We start from the raw sequence: 13,900 nt of genomic DNA on the forward strand, positions 1-13,900 counted from the left end.
CGTGCCCAGGACCTGGTTTGGGTTTGCAGCCACTGTGGTCTCAGTGTGCACGTTCACAGCAGGGGCTGTTCCTAAGAAGGGTGGGGAGTGAGAATTTCTGTCTTTCAAGGAGATTCTCCAAGGGAAGAAATGCAAATGTCTGAAAAGAAGGAAATAAGGTTCATTCATAAATACAGCAAAGAGAATCAGCCTCATGTAAATGCTGCGTGGAAGTCCTCTGCCCTGCCAACGGTTCAGGCTGTGCCTATTTCATGTGTATTTCTTTATTGTTATTATGTGCTATGTTATTTCTGCTGCCGTAGCACCTAGAAACCGTGGGTCTTTCTCCTCTAGAGTAAATGCATTAAAGCAGATACGATTTACCCCACAAGTGTGATGAGGCAGGACCACACTCACACCAGCTGCTGCCACCTGGGTGCGCAGCACTCGTGCCATCTCTTTGCAGCCTGGGCATACGCTGAGGGGCTCCCTCTGCTCGGAAGGGGTCACAGTTTAAGATGGACCAGAAAGCATGTAAAAAGTCACATATATTATCTCAGCGTCTAGCGTATGTGCCCTCTTCCTTTTATAGAGTTTTCTTGTAATTAAAGGCTTTTTTCTAGTTGTGAACATCAATTATTCCACCAGCTTCAGTTAGCAGCTTTGATTTAGACCTGTGAGCCTGTTCTCATAACTAGTCAAAGCTTTTAATAACACTAGCTGCAGTGACGCCCTTGTAACTTCGCTAAAAATTACCTAACACCTGTCAAGAGATTTTTTTTATTAACTTGAACAGTGACAGGATTTATCCAGTCAGTAGCCATTCATCCTCTAAAGAATCATTTTATTTTGGATGCCTACCCATTTTTCAAATGCTTAATGTTTGCATGTTTTCCTCTGTCATTTGTGAGTAACTTTATTGCACATTCTGCACTACAGAAAAATCAAATTGGAAGTCCTTATCGTACAGTGCTTGCAATTAAAATGAGAGGACCAGACATAATGAGAGCTGGCAACAGACTGTGGAGGGTTATGTAGAGAGACAGCACAAGAAGAGACAGATATTCATTCCTGAGAGAGCATTTTTTACAAATAGTACAATTTGTGTTATGCCAAAGTCTGGATTAGGAGCATCTAATTGCAACCAGTGATGGGATCAAGTGGGCCAAGTGCATATTAACATGTATATTAACAAGACATATGAACTGGGTGAAAATCTTGGTCCTTCAATAGATATTTTGTCCCTGACTTCAGTGCAGTCTTTATTTACCATTTTTAAGGAGAGGATGATTTTGTCCGTGCCAGTCTAGTCTGTGCGGCTGGGCAGATAGGTGTGTATTCTGGGGCTCTTCTGGAAGGCTGCTACCTCCTGATTTAGAGAGGCAAACATCTGCCAAGCCCAACTATTGCATCGCATTCATTCCAGGGATTAATTGCCTTAATTCAGTAACAATCACATCTGGAGTTTTCTCCGTGAACCACCCCTTGGGAGAAATAACCTCACTGTATCTTCATCCTTTTCACCATACTGTTGAGACTTTAAATGTCTCATGGAGGGACTGTGTGTTTGTATGAGGATTGAGCTCTCCGAGTATGATCATACGGTGATTAATCCCCACTGAAGGTGTGTTGTCATGCCATAACCTGCGCTGAGCTTCACGGAAGAGCCTTGGTGGAGGTGAACATGGTAAAGCCGGCATCAGGTTTTCACTGATGATTTCAGTGAGTTTTCAATTCAAATTGAAATTCAAATTTGAAATTGTCTAAATTTGAAATTCAAATTTTTACAAAAATAAATTCTTTCCCCCTTCCCCCCCCAAGCCCCTACTATTCACAGGTAAAACAAGATCTTGAAAGGTTTTGTCCATTTCTGAATACTCCCCAAAACATGCGGCGTGTACCGCTGCCCAGGGAAGCACAGCCCTCAACCCACACCTGCGGGAAAACAGTGCAGGTTTTATTTCTTTTCTGGCTGCAATCACCTTCATATATGCCCTATACTCTCAATTCACATAAGGGACTTAAAGAGACAGTCTGGCCCAAAGTTTCTCAAATCAGGGTAAACTGAGACTGGATGAAGAATTTTTTGGTTTCTTTGAATTTTCTCTCCTGCATCAGTTTTGCAGTAGAAATGAAGAAATTAATTCCTGTCCTGTGTGCTTGAAATTTTAGCCCTGCTTACACAGCCAGGGTCAGGTTTGGCACGAGCAGTAACTGGATGTCTCCATGGGCGCTGCCCAAGATGCACCATGGAGCTCTTCTGGAATAAACCGCACTGCAATGTATATTTAATACCCTTACCTTTCAGTTAGGTATTGAAAACAATATGTCAAGTTGAAAGGCAAATAAAAACCTTTGTGTAAATATGCCCTAGAGGTAGCTTGATTGAACTGTATACTTCTTTTTTATTCCTGGTGTCTTGTGAGAAAAGTCTTTGTTGGAGAGGTGATGCACTGCTGGATTTTATAACAAGGTTCCAACAGAAATTCTAACACAGAAATAAGTGTGGAGTGGTTTGGGGTTTTTCTGGTTTGTTTCAATTCAGCTCAGGTTCTGTCTTTTAACTACACACTTTCTTATGAGAGTTTTATATAAAGATTCCTGACCAATTCATGTTAGCTTTTAGGCATCTCTCTTTGCTAATGCCCAGCATCTTTCTTACGGTTGTCACCAGTGGGTTAAGTGTTAGTGGCAAACTCCCACCTTCTTCCGTAGACCCTGAATTTCAGCGCGTTCTTCAAACATTGATTATAGATTGGATACCAGAACTGTGGTTTTGCTCATTTTATACCAGTACAATTGCTGAGAAATTATGGATGTACATGCAATGTTAGGTTTTGCCTAATTTTTTCTGATTTGATAGTGCCTAGGTGCTCTGGTAATGGGCACACTCAAACTGAGGCTGTGGTCAGTAGGACAGAGAAGTAGACCAGAAGTAGACCACTAGACGAGTAGATAGTAGTAGGGACAAGGGAGATGTTGGGCCCCCTGAATGAAAAGGGAAGGAAAAGGAAACAGATCTTGAGCTGTGGACATTTTGCACTTACAGGTCGATTATGAGGAGCTGCAGCGTAAAAGAAATTCAGATGCTAAATCTAACACTGTAGACAAGTCAAGTCTCAGAGTTAAAAAAAAAAGTCATCCAGTCTTCCCGGAATCACAAAAATCTCCCTAAAATAGCAAGATTATGTAAAAATTTCAGTTGGGTTCTTGGTTTCAAGCCTTTAGGGTGTACTTGAGCCATGCAGTCAAACTGTTCCCTGTAACCCTGAAGGCTAACAGATACCAAAATAAAACAAAATAAAAATGAAAGCTGAGCCACAGCATTATTCATGTCTTTACAAGCTCAGACTTTACAAAAAAAGCCCACAAATACCCAAAGACTGAGGACAAACTTATGAGACTTGGCAATATCATTACTGCGAGTCCAGGAAAGCAGAGAGTGAAGTTGTCTAGAAATTGATGGTGAACTTAGGTTGTCTGGACTGAAAAGAAAACCAAGGGCATTATTAATGATAAGAAAATGAGTATCTTACAAATATTTTCTTTTTTTTTTCCTTAAATATATAGTTTAAGATGCCATTTGGAAGTTAGGAAAGAAAATTTATTTTATTTTTGAAGATACATTCTTTCCAACTTGACAGTGCCCTTTTCAATAATTCAATGAGATCGGTGAGCAGAAAAAAGGAGCTGTAGTGAGTCAACTTTGCAGCTCGGCGATGAGTGAGTGGCACTGCAGCCTCACCACAGATAATAAAGGCGAGAAAGAAGGAGCAGGGAAGAGAGCCTGAAAATGAATAAACTTGCTGAAACATTCCTTAGTGACAGACCTATGGAGCAAAGAGAGACATATTATCTCTCTTTCTCCTTTTGCATGAGGAAATTATGCCTTGAAAATAGCTGGAAAAAATTTCATCATGTAGAGCGTTATAGTTGCCTCTTGGATTTACTTTAATTTTTCTTTGGCAAATTTTCCTGTGGGAAACAGACACCAAACTTCATTTGACCCATGTTCTACTTGGGGTTTTTTCTGTACTAAAAGTGTCCTTTCTGCTTTCTTCTTCAGAAAATAAGGGAAGGGAAAGCAGCACGTGACCTCAGTTGTTGGTATGAAATATGACAGGGTGAGCAACAGTACTAAACCAAGAAACTCCCCCTTTTCTCCTTCCAGGCACCAGAAAAAGCTCACATCTTTATGCAAACCATGTATTTTAGGATTCTCTCTAATCGGGATGTACTGGACTGTGAGGTTTTAACCACAGTCTCTCACAATTCACTAAACTAATCAAAGGGAAGGTTTTCGCCAGCAAATCTGTGTCTCCTGGGCCCATCTCTAATCACACACAGAAAGAGGGTGGAAAAAATAAGAAGCTGCTTCTCTCCTCTCGCCCAGGATGGATCAGTGTGGGAACTTGAACTCGGCGCCCCAGCAGCTGATAAAAGTATGCCCTGAATCTTTGATTCAGGGAAAACCCTTTGATTTGCTGTCACATCCCACTCCGGGGCAGGTTTAGAGGGCTGTCAGTTATTGGTTGATCGCGTAAGTCCTGCCTGCGTGGAAGTACGTTTGGTTAATGCTGGAGCTTCCCGTTCTAAATATTCAACATCTCTCCTGCTGACATTACACATCAGAGCTGGGGACTGCAACTGGCTTCCCTGACCGTAAGGTGACATAAATGAGAAAACTGCTTTTATGTGACAGAGAGCATGTTTCTCTGGCTTACTCTGCGGTGGAGGACACGCTTTCCAGTGAACACATTAGCATTGCTTGCACACAAACAAAAGCTGGAAGGACTTGAAACGATAGACTCAGCCAAGGCAATGGTTTGCCGCACAAGTGATGGCACTGCTGAAATCCGCCTGCCAGTTAGGGATGCCATCAGCATTTCGTTTTGAGGAAGGCCCTCGCATGCTTCGCACCCAGTGCTAACTCCAGGACACGGCAATATGGGCAGGAGGCACATGGGGCTAAGGTCATCTAGAGTAATGAACCGATGGAAGCAGACATTTGGAGTAATGTCTCCAAATGAGTTCAGATTTTCCCTTCACCTCTCACTGAGGTCAGTGATTTGTTAGAAAGGGTGGCTGGAATAGAGCACGCTGACACTATCAGAGATGTAAAATGAACTTGGCTTTTTCTGGGAATAATCGCAGATGCTTTCTTTAAAGCAGGATGGAGAAGCAGAGTGTCAAGAGCGGTGTTGGCAGTGTGCTCATGGGGATGAAGGGCTATAGCGTGTCCCACCCTATTTCCCCTGGCATAATGTAAAGCATTACATTAGCAGGGATTAGAACAACCCAAGGGATTTCAAAGGATAGAAAGACCCATCTTGAAGGAATAAGCCAATATTTAAGTAATGAGGGTTAGCACAAAGCTTTCCCAGGGCCGGGGTACTCTGTTACAGCCCTATGGCAATGCTCTTACACCTTCCTCTAAGAGAGTGGACGTAAACCAGTGTCACAGGCATCGCACAGGACTTGCTAGACTAGATCCACCTTCTTGATGGTTATCGTGTATATTGGGCATCAGAAAATCTGTTGAGAGGGCAGAGAGGGAGAAGAGGGAGATCACCAGCTGGTATAAAGCAGAACAAATCCATTAACATCAATGGCACGCAGCTGGTGCCAGCTGAGACACTTGCTCATATGGCTTTTCTCTACAGAGCCACAGCGGGTTGTTTGGCTGAGAGCTGGTAGGAGATGGAAATAGCTGTCATGTTGTGTGTATGAGAAAGGGTCTTGCCTATGTGCAATGGGCTACTGCATGGGTGGGCACTCAATGGTCCCAGTGCACCCTTGCACCCAGGAAGCCCCTGAATTGCTGATTGTGGGAGGTCAGCAGAATGAATCAGGTGAAGGATCTCTCCATATTTTCTCCTTCTTCTGCTTTTTATGCAAACTTTTGTTACAAGCTGGGAGATGTTTTGCTAGGCTGCCCTTTAGTCTGACCCAGCGCAGTGGGTCTTCTCTTCTTCCACACAAGTAGGTTGTTGAGCGGGTCTGTAATTTCCACAGTAGATGGACAAAAGGGAAGACACTACAACCTGCTTTGTCGCTCTTGCTCTGCTTCATTTAACTTCTCTGGCTGAGTGTGTATAAGCAGTACAGTGCTCCTGTTGCAGGGTGAATGCACATCGGGGTGGTCTCCGTTAGAGCTTTTCAGTGTACAGGCAAGAGGGCAAACTCCTTGCAGAGTTACTCATTGCGTGTAGCATTTAGAGATAAACTTGAGAAAAGAAGGGCTTGAAATCTGCGGAGTATTCGTTTCTTGATGATTGTGTTTATGCAGTTAAATTATTAGAAATGCAGGAGGAGATTTTTGTGGCTGACAAGTGGTGACATCTCATGGGGCTGGTTCCAAGCCCGGCTGTGGTCGTCTGGCTGTGGCGTGGCGTCAGGAGCCCTGCACTAGGCACGCAGAGCTGGACCGGCAGCCACCAGCATATTTGATGTGATGCTGTTGAGAATTACACAGCAGAAAAGTTTAAGAATGGAGCTGGTTTTTAATGCCCACTAGGCTCTTGTGTTCATCCCTGGTTTGCAGCTTTGAAGCCTCTGCTGAAACATGGGTGGGTCCGTGCAGGTAGCGTGGGGTGCGCCAGCATGACTGGGTGGAAGTAAAAGGACGTCCATGCTGCAGTAATATCCATAATGTTGGGGCCACAGAGAAAATGTTGGTACCTAAAGCAATCTGCCTCGTGCCTGGCACTTTTCCTTGGTGCTTTTTGCCTTTTTCCCCACGTTGCCTGCAGGGTTGATACGGGAGGAACATTGTCAGCCCAGGAAAAGGCAACTCCCCGATCCAGCGCCAGCTGCAGCCAGTGCTGTGACTTTGCCTGCAGCAGATCAGGATGGCTGATGGGCAAGTCTTGTTGATTTGTGTCTATTGCCTGAACCAAGGATGCTCCCATGCAGCTCCTCCTTCCCCATTTGCCTGACTGGTGCTCCAGGCATCTGCCCTCTTCTCATGTTTTATGTCACTTGGGATCAGCTGTAGAAAAGGACAAGATAGTTTGAAACCAGCAGCATTTGCGGTTCAGAGCTTGGTATGAGCTGATTTTTCCTCCTGCAAAACAAAATTTTTCTAGTTCAGAACTAGTTTAGATATCTCTGCAGTTACTCTGCTGATGATATACAAGAGGGACAGAATTCAGCCCACTCTTGCTTAGTTGGACTGACTATGCAAAGAGAATGGGGGTAAAAATCAACAAATCCCAATTGTTTTATTTTTTATTCCCCCCCCCCCCCCCCCCCCCGGGAGATGTTATTCAGGATGCAAAGAATGAGCAGGTTCATGGAATACGAAGGTGCTTTAGCAGATGCTTTTTAAAGAGCTACACTTGAAGTGTTTTGTTTAGATTTTTAAATGTCAAGTCAGTCCTACTGGTTAATTGAGATTTAAATATTAAATAGGTTCCCAAACAGGCACAGACTGTGCAATGTCATGTCCAATATTAAACCTGCCACTCAGCTACCTGTCCCCTTCCATTTAAATGGATCAAAATCAAGCACATATAAAATTTGGAAGAGTTGCATTAAAGGGTTGCCTGCATTCCCTCATCCTCTCTCTTTGTTAAGTACTTAATTATTTTTGTTACCTTCTTACCTATTCATAAGTGGGAACTGCTCTGTGTCTGATGTGGGTAATTTTTCACTGTATTGTGCTTCCAAATTGACATTTATAAATTAAACAGCGGTGTACCATCCCAGAGAGCACCATTGTGGTACAATTAGAAATGTAATTGCACAGAGTCACCTGGGAGGCAGCTGGGATGGGGAAGGCATCGCACATATTAGCGACGGGGATGACAGAGGTAACGCCGACGTGCGGAAAACTCGCCCAGACGATCCCATTAGGATTGCACTCGCCAGTTTGCTCTGGGGAGAGAAGATGGAAAAGGCATTAGAGGGCTGAGTGCAGGGCCTGCTTTCATTGAACTCAGCGGAGGTTTTCTCTTTGACTTCACCCCGAGCAACGTATCGATTCTTAATGTAGAAATCTTAGATGCCTTATGCTAGGTATTGCACTGGAAATAGCAATTAATTTCTCTCCTCCTGCATGCTGAGACCTATTACTTGGGTAAGTCCTCGGAGGGGACAGGTTTGTGGGTCCCTGAAGACCCACGCTACCACCTCATCCCCTCCCAGGTGGGATGCTCTCCCAGATAATGTAGCAAAGGGCTGAGCTTTCTGGGTTGAATCGAGTCAGGTCCAAGCTTGCAGAAGTTGGCGGGGGAAACCGTGTGCTCCCTAAGCTCACTGGAGTTGTGTTTACTTCTGCTTTTATCACACAGGTTGGCTCGTAGCCTCCTTTCAGATGTGATTATCGTCCTAATTGGCCCTAATGAGAACTACATATGCAGAGGAAAGGGGATAACGTGTTCCTCCCCCCAATCTTGTTCTATCTCCAAATTACAAGTAATAGGAAAAAAAGATGTGTCTCTTTATATATATATCCTCTGCATTGCTGTTGCTCTCATCATGACCTTCAGCCCCTGAATGTGTTTAACATGGGATTGTTTAGTTTCTTTAGGCATATGAGACTGAAAAAAATAACTAGGGGGGATATTGGGGGTTATTTTTCCCTTCCTGAACTGGTGTTAAGGCTAAGCAGGCAACTCTGGAGGCATAAAGGTTCCTGCTGGTGACTGCCCCAGGTCTCTCCCTTGTGCTGCCAGTGCTCGTCAGCCCTGCCCCAGGACAGGCAAACCTCCCGTGTGAAGCCGCCCGGGTGTTTGCAGCTCCCTGGCAGCACGGCTGTTGCAAGGGATTGGTCTGAGTCCGTGCTCATGGGTTTTGCAGCATGTGACTGAGTTGAATCTATCAAATTTGTTTCTCGCTGGGTAAACACTGCCTCATGGTAACATGCCAGGGACCGCTGACCCTGGCTGTATTTGAACGGGTGACCTCCTGGGGAAAGTGGCCCTCAGCAGTTTCATGATTAACATTTTAATGGCATGCTATCAGGGAACTTTTTTCCCAGGAACAAATACCCGGAAAAACCCACGTCTTAACTGTTTCTCTGGTTGGAGTTGTCACTGCACATTTGTTAGGTGTGCTGGAGGCTGTCCAGGCTCGGGTGAGGAAGAGGTTTCCTTGGAGCTCACTGAGGTCCTCCTTTATCGCTGGGAAGGAAAACACAATCATGCAAGCAGTTATCTCCTCTGTTTTCTGCTTAACTAGATAAATAACACTCTGGACCATTTATTAGTTCAGGCTGTTGTGATTTACTTGGTGACGCGTGGAGGGATGCCTGTCATTTATTGGGGTTGCATCCCATTCTGGGATTGGGATTGACAGGGTGGTGCACAGCCTGGGCTTTGCCTGAGCTGTCAGAACAGACCTTCAGCTGCCCTGCTATTCTGGGGGGAAATTAGGTGCCATCCTTCATATTTACATGCCATCTTGGGAGCAGGAGTCTGGTCTAGGCATGGATGACACATGGAGCAGCAGCTGGAGGCCACCCCCGGCCCCACCATTTACCCCGCGTGTGCCAAGACTGGGAAGTGTGAAAATGGACGTGGTGGAGCTGGTCCTGGGGGACAGGAGTGGACCTCCAAAAAGCAGCAGATACCTCCCTAAAACACCTTCCTGGTAACAGCAGGAGCAGCAAATGGGTAGCTTTCCAAGGGTCCCTGCCCCTTCTCAAGGCAGCAAAATTCAATCATCTGGCTTATATTGCCAAGAAGCTTTGAATTGACTCTGTCCTTAGCTGTTGTGACTCAGCGTACCATAAATCAGTATAGCTTCATCAGCGCAGTAACTCAGGTAAGTACCAGGAAAGGCCCTGGCCCACAGATAACATAGGAATAATATAGAAAGCCGGGTATGAATAATTTCAGAATATAGATGTAGTCACGGTAGTAGTAATAATAACAATATTTTCCCTAGTGGGAGAAAAATAGACCTTTCATGGTTGTTGTGCCTGGAGCTATTAAATATGGATAAGACAGATGAAATGCTGCTTCTCCTATTACACAGAAATGAATAAACAGTAATTCTCAATCACTATATGCATCTCAGGCTTAAAAAATCCACAAAACCAAGTTAAATATGAACACCTGCTAACATTCACATATAATAAATGCTACTCCGAAGCTTTTGTCAACAAAGAGAAAAGATTTGCTTCCTTATAAAGACTCTGATGGCAGCTCAACCAAAGTGTATTTACACTGCTAAAGTTAGGAAAATGTATTCGCTGTGAAACGTGGGGGTCCAATAAACAAGTTTACTTAACTGTCAGACTTGCTGGGTTGACGATGCTGCTGGTTTACTGCAGATTTAGTAGCGCGTGATGTAGAAAGCAAGAAACACTTCTGAAATTTTAAATTTTTGTGGCAAGATGGCAGGGAATGATGCCAGCTTTTTAGCGAATCTCTTTTCCAGGGAAGAACTAAGCTTTAGCCCTTACTGTGGATGATACGCATGTGGGGACAGCAGTCTGCGATACAGGAGGAGGGGAGAGCTAAAGCAAAAGGTCTAGGGTGAAAACAGGCTGTGTCTGCAGCACGATCTGGCAGCACGTGAAGATGCTCTTCCATTTCAGTAATGGGTGTTGGACTGGGGGGACCTGGGGTTTGTCTGCTTTATGCTCTCCCTGCCCTAGTTCCCACCTATTTCATACGTGTGACGGCACTGCCTAATCCCATAAGGATGTTGTAAGGATTAAATGCATGAGAAATTTTGAGGGTTTGGGCTATTCTAACTGAAGGGATGCAGAGGAAAATTTTTGCGTGCTATTTAAGATGTTATAACTAAGTCTTCAGATGTGAGCTTTAGTTTAATTAGCAGTAGCTACCTTCTAATCCCGCAAGGAAGAGATGACTGTTATCTGCAGTGGCAATAAAAGTCCCATCATATGATTCACGTAACACAAGAATAAAGGAAGACAGGGGTTATATTTATTCCAGAGAGATCAGCCCAAGAAGATCACAAAGGCTCTTTTCTCCATGGGTATGTGATGCACCTTTCAAAGCTGTGTTTTCCCTGGACATCTTGTGATAATTCTCTGCTGGTTTAATTCCTCTGAAGTCAGAGGTTGTCTTTACTACTAGATGTCCTGACTGGGTTACTTAGGTGAAAATGCTCTTGTTGGAATTAGACAGTATTTTACATGCACTTTTCCTTGCTTTTTGCCATGGGTTAACCCTAAAGAAGTTCCCATTTGTCTCAGCGATGGGCTTGACTCTCCATGTGTTTTGCATGCCGATTTTTTCCCATGAGCTGCTGTCAACTGCTGCTGGCTCCACTGCATTAATAGACTGTAAGAACAGCTGTACTGGGTCAGACCAAAAATGCAGCTCATCCAGTGTCCCATCCCTGCAGTCAATGCCAGATGTCTGGGGAGGAAAGTATAGGTCAACATTTAATAATAATATAATTAATATAATACTGTGAGTACTCCCCTAGCATTCAGTGAGATGTGTGCAGGCGTATTCTGAGACACAAATGGTGTCTTTAGTGGTCTGGGATGGATTTTATCACCGGTATTTTTCCAGTTGTTTTCTGAATCCTTGTTAATATCCACTGTGTCCTATGGAAAGAAGCTGGATGAAGTTTGTTTTGAAGTGGATCCTTGCTACCTTCATGTGCCGTCATCTCATCCTTGTGTTGGAAGGGACAGTGATCACCTGCCCTGCTCTACTTTGAGCTTTATTCTGTCCCCCTCAGTTGTCCCTTCCAGGCTGAAGAGTACCAGTTGATTCAGTAATTCCTCATAATGGGGCTGTTTCACACTTTTGCTCATCCCTGTCACCCTCCCTGCTTCTGCCATATCCTGCAAGCAAGGAGGAGGGTCTCAACAGCATGGAGCATTCAGGGTGTGGCAAACTGCTTTCTTAGAAATCCTTAACACTGGCTATTAAATGGATTTACCATTTATTCCTTGCTGTTTTCTGTCTTTTAACCAGTTCTTTATCCATGCAAGAAGCTTCTCCTATGCCCTAACAGCTCAGGTGCTCAGAGATCCTGCGTCCCACTGAAATCTAAGTAAACTACATCAACGAGATCTCCTCATCTACATACACGTTGACCCCTCCAGAGTACTCCCATACATTTATGAGGCCTGGCTTCCCTTCTCAAAAGCCATATTAGCTTTTCCTCAATCTATCATATTCTTCCAGGTGTTCAGTAATTCTGTCTTTTGCCAGAGGGATGTTCTTCATTATCGATTTACTGACCTGCTGATGTCAGACTTACTCATCTGGAGTTCCCTGTAATTCCTGAATTGTTCCTTTGAATCCTTTTTAAAAACTGTGTCATGTAAGCTGCCTTCTAATATTTGGGTACCCATAAAGCTTTAAGGGAGAGACTTCAGCCCGTGTTTAGAGCTCCAGTAGTTTCATGCCTAAGTTCCCCTAGAATGGTTGGGTCAGTCCGATCTATAACCCCTTCTACCAACCTTGTAAAGAAGGTTGTGTGTCCAGTGTGAGAAGCTCCCCGAACCTCTCTGCAGTGAGCACGAATGCCAAAAAAGTAATTTTTTTTGCTATAGCTATGTGGGTTTGTTCATGCTTCTTCTATACTTGCCTGCTTCCTCGTCCATCAGCAGTCTGGCACACTTCTGGCTTCTGATATGTGCAAAATAGTCTTTACTGAATTTCCTGCCTGGTGCAACTTGTTCTTCAGATGCTTTTTCCTGCCTTTTGAAGTTTTTGTATTTTACCCACTAGAACTTAAAATCCATTTTTGTTTCCTCATTTGGGCACACAACTTCTGATTTTGAGGATGCTGTCTTACTTCTCATAGTTTCTTTTGCCCAGCTGCTTGGCCTGCCAGACTTCTCTGCTTCTTGAGTTTCTTTACATGGGGTATATATTTGTTCTGATGTTTTTAAACAGTCTTTATTCTTCCTGCAAGTTTTAATCTTCCTGGTTCTGTTTCCTAGGACCTTCTCACTTCCTGTTTAACAAGTTTCCTCATTTTAATAGTTCTTCTTTCAAAATTAAACATGACACTGAAGATTTAGCACAGTGTAAGAGGTTACACCTCCTGTCCTAAGAATTTTGGTTTTGTCTCATGTATATCCTACTATAGGTCAAGAGTTTCTTGCCATGGAAAGTGAAGGGGAATCCAGTTCTGCAGACTCCTTTAGAGGAGTTTCTAGCACCACTCTCTAGTCCTGGTTTAAAAATCATTCAGTGTATTTGTGATTAAAACCCATTATGTGACATGGGAAAGCAGTTGGTTACTTAACATATTTAAAATGTGTTTTACTGGAGAGTTATGGAAAGAAATTATCGAGCAGCAAATGTACAATGAACAAACAAGAACTGCTTTCTCATATAATTTGTACTCAGTGGAGCTCAATTCTACAGGAGATTGAAATTTAAAGTGTAAATGGGTTGAAGAAAATGAATTCTACAGATTAGTAGAGGATAGGTAGCTAAGACATGATCAGTCAATGCAACTGTCACTTGAATAGAGATCCCTTTTCTGGATCACTGACTGTTGGAGGCTAGGGAGATAAGCGGGGTGGGGGAGAGTCTTATGCTGCATGAGCTCCATTTCTTACACTCTTTCTTTGAATAACTGTTAATTGCTATTACTAAAGAGAGGACCCTGGACTGGGGAGACCCTGTTGCTTAACCCTGCTGAGCATTTTTTGCCCTCTTCACGTCTTCCTTTAACCAGGTAAAAAGGATACTTTTTATGAGCAAGCCATGTGAGTTTACATTTCAGGATCCTCAAGTCTCCATTTGCTTGGAGTGAGTTCTCATTCACTTAGAAATCAAAATATTTTAATGGGGAAAGGGCTTTGTTTCAAAGAGAACATAAAGTTTCTAATCAAATTAGACTCTTACTCATAGCAGAAAGCAAAACGGTTTTCCTCAAGGAACTATCATGTTTTTTCTGCTATTCCAAGAGTTTCACATACATCCTTTTGACCTATCATGTTTTAAAGGACTCAAAACTTATTTCT

At 43.5% G+C, this 13,900-nt stretch overlaps 1 protein-coding gene across 2 annotated transcripts in view; it reads left to right on the forward strand.

Moving 5' to 3' along the window:
* CAMK1D (calcium/calmodulin dependent protein kinase ID) overlaps positions 1 to 13,900 on the forward strand; it is a 238,560-nt gene that overhangs the window by 74,569 nt on the left and 150,091 nt on the right. The window lies entirely within an intron of this gene.

Source organism: Aptenodytes patagonicus, chromosome 1, assembly GCF_965638725.1.
Source record: "Aptenodytes patagonicus chromosome 1, bAptPat1.pri.cur, whole genome shotgun sequence".
Lineage (NCBI taxonomy): Eukaryota > Metazoa > Chordata > Aves > Sphenisciformes > Spheniscidae > Aptenodytes > Aptenodytes patagonicus.